Below are 2,946 nucleotides of genomic sequence, written 5' to 3'. Positions count from 1 at the left end.
ATATATATATATATATATATATATATACATATATATATACATATATATATATGTATATACATATATATATATATATGTATACACACACACACATATATATATATGAGATTTATACAGTAGAGGGACGATAAAGTGATGGTATGTTGCCAACTTAATGTGGCAGTCCCATGAAAGGGAAGAATGCTACTGCTATTTAGCCCTAGGAAACACCGTTTCCAGTTGGCCATGACGCCAGAAAATATATCAAACGGTTGAATATCATTTGTTAAGTATTGTAGGTATCGTAACATTCAAGAAGCAGAGGGAAGGTGGAGTCTCACACGTATGCTGATGTGTGATGCGCATACATATATTTATATTCGCGCATATATACGAACATATATATATACAAACACGTATACAAACACGATCTGATGCAAGTTATAGCTTCAGCATATAGATGGTTCTAGGTATGGCGTTTGTATAAATGAAGATAAACAGTGGGGTTTAATAGTCTATAACAGCTGTTACAGCAGCATTGATTTATTTTTGATGAACTGTGCAATTACTATCATTACATTACTAGAATCATCAGCTTTCATCGGATGATTTTAGATATAGGATATAAGAGAAAATTGATTCACACTTGCTATGCTGTTGTAAATTTCTAAACTTCACTTATATTCCTCATTTATACATGTTTATCTATGTCTGTGTGTGCGTATGTGTGAAGGTGTGTGTATGTTTGTGTGTGTATACATATGTATATATATTATACACACAAATACTCTCTCTCTCACACACACATATATAGAAAGAGAGAGAGAGAGGGGGAAGGAAAGGTAGATACATAGATAAATAGACAGATAGGTAGATAGGTAGACAGACAAATAGACAAGGAGACAGGGAGACAGATAGATAGATAGATGAACTGGCAAAGTGACAGACGGATAAATAGTTGGATAGATTAATATTTTTAATTAATATTTTTCGTTAATAATTTTAATTAACATTAATATTTTTCGTTTTGGAACTTTCCTTTTTTCCAGTCGTTTGAAGAAGCTTAAGCAATGTTTGAAATTCTTAAATCCGCAATGTTATAATTTCTTCAAGTATAGATATATGATGAACTGCGTTGGTAAGCTACGTTTTTAGTGTTATGTTTTTAAACTATGCTTTTAAACATATTGCAGAAGGTGATGGGTATGAAATGATATTCTAAATGGCAACTACCTTTGCCAATTTACATTTTGATTTCATATTAAGCATGTGATGCTTTGACTGAAAAGGAAGGTGCTAGCTGGCAGATTCATTAGCACGAATGGTAAACTATTTAGCAGCATTCCGTCCGTTGTAACGTTCTATGCTCAAATCCCACCGAGATATTCTCAACCATTTTGGTCGATAAAATAAATACCAGTTGAGCACTGGCGTTCCCTTCCCGAAATTGCTGGTCCGGTTCCAAAATTTGAAATCAATATCTAGGATTAAATTAATCCTTAGTGGAATAAACTAGGCCTCATTAAAAACCGTTTTCTTCATATATATATATATTCCAGCTACGACAACGAAACCCAAAACAAAACGAAGAGTGGAACGTCAACGTGTGTTACGACATCACTTTTAATACTACGAATACTTATGATATTAAACTTGGTGTAATGGGATCAAAAGCCAAAAATTCAACTGGTAAAGATATAAACTTTTTTTAATTCATTAATAGCCAATGAAGCTGTATTTGCACCAGAAGCCAATTTTATAGGCGAATTAAAGTGGATATCTTGTTAGAACAACGTACACTGCGTTGAGGAACAGGAACAGGGGGCATAGATCGTAACATACAGGCAATAATTTTATGTTATGAACTCCCGAGCTCTCATATCGTTTCATTTCAGTCTACTGCAACTCATAAGCCGGAGGCATCCGGTAACTACACAAAGGCCGAATTTATAAGATATATGGAATTGCAGGATAATCGTTAGGGAAGTAACTTATTACCTATTTGCAACATCAGTGTCACTGATATTCATAGAAGCATATATATATATATATATATATATATATATATAAAAATTATATAAAATTATGCTGTCTCACAGACCAAGAAAAGTAGATCATCTGAAACAACAGCAAGTATCTGTGGTGCATTAAGCATTTCTACAGAAATGGCAATGTAAAAAATAAAACTATTTAATAATTATGTAAAGCATATTCGGTATAGAATGTAACTGAATTGTTTTTATTTGAATTAGAGGTATACTGATATAGAAATATAATATCAACGATTAAAATCTTTTAATAGTAATAAAACACCGAGTAAAGATTTTGATATTGCAATAATCATGTCATATTAGCATTGCAGCTCTATTATCATTGCGTATATTTACAGTATATTATATAGGTAATGACTACGAATATACCAATGTAATATCAACGATGTCATTAATGTTATGGGTCTTGCATTACCAAATCTCTAAACTTTTATTATGAATTTGGAACTCAAAAAGAAAAAAAAGACGCTAATGACGAACTTAATTTTATAAACATATTGTCTTATCTTTGGAAATTTATTACCCCAATAATAATAATAACACATGCACAGATGCAATAAGTTCCAGACCTTGGAGCGCGAGACGAATTCTCTAAGTCACTGAAAAGGTCCCGAACAGTGACAATAGAACGTTTCCTAAAAGTAAGCGATTGAGGCTTTAACAATCGCATAAAACAAACGATCGGAAGAAGTTGAATTGATTCTGTGCATTTGTTATTATTTAAAGTCTTTTCCAGTGCAATGCACGAATTCGCATTCAGAATCTTTCAGACAGAAAAAAAAAAAACCGAGATAGTCTTCTTTTTTTTTTTTGTTTTTTCTTTGCAGGTTGCAAACCATGTAATATGATTCCTGGGACAAAATTGAATATATCTATCGAGATAAAGAGTTATACCACGAAAATTATGTCTGTGATT

General features: G+C 32.1%; 1 long non-coding RNA gene across 1 annotated transcript in view; it reads left to right on the top strand.

The window, feature by feature from the left end:
* LOC128249791 (uncharacterized) overlaps window positions 1–2,932 on the top strand; it is an 8,182-nt gene extending 5,250 nt beyond the window's left edge. The window contains exons 3-5 of the long non-coding RNA XR_008265888.1: window positions 1,029–1,117; window positions 1,539–1,668; window positions 2,858–2,932. This is a non-coding gene — a long non-coding RNA (uncharacterized LOC128249791). The remainder of the gene's footprint in view (window positions 1–1,028; window positions 1,118–1,538; window positions 1,669–2,857) is intronic.
* The last annotated feature ends 14 nt before the right edge of the window (window positions 2,933–2,946 follow it).

This window comes from Octopus bimaculoides, chromosome 18 (assembly GCF_001194135.2).
Source record: "Octopus bimaculoides isolate UCB-OBI-ISO-001 chromosome 18, ASM119413v2, whole genome shotgun sequence".
Lineage (NCBI taxonomy): Eukaryota > Metazoa > Mollusca > Cephalopoda > Octopoda > Octopodidae > Octopus > Octopus bimaculoides.
This window is presented reverse-complemented; position numbering and strand designations above follow the sequence as displayed.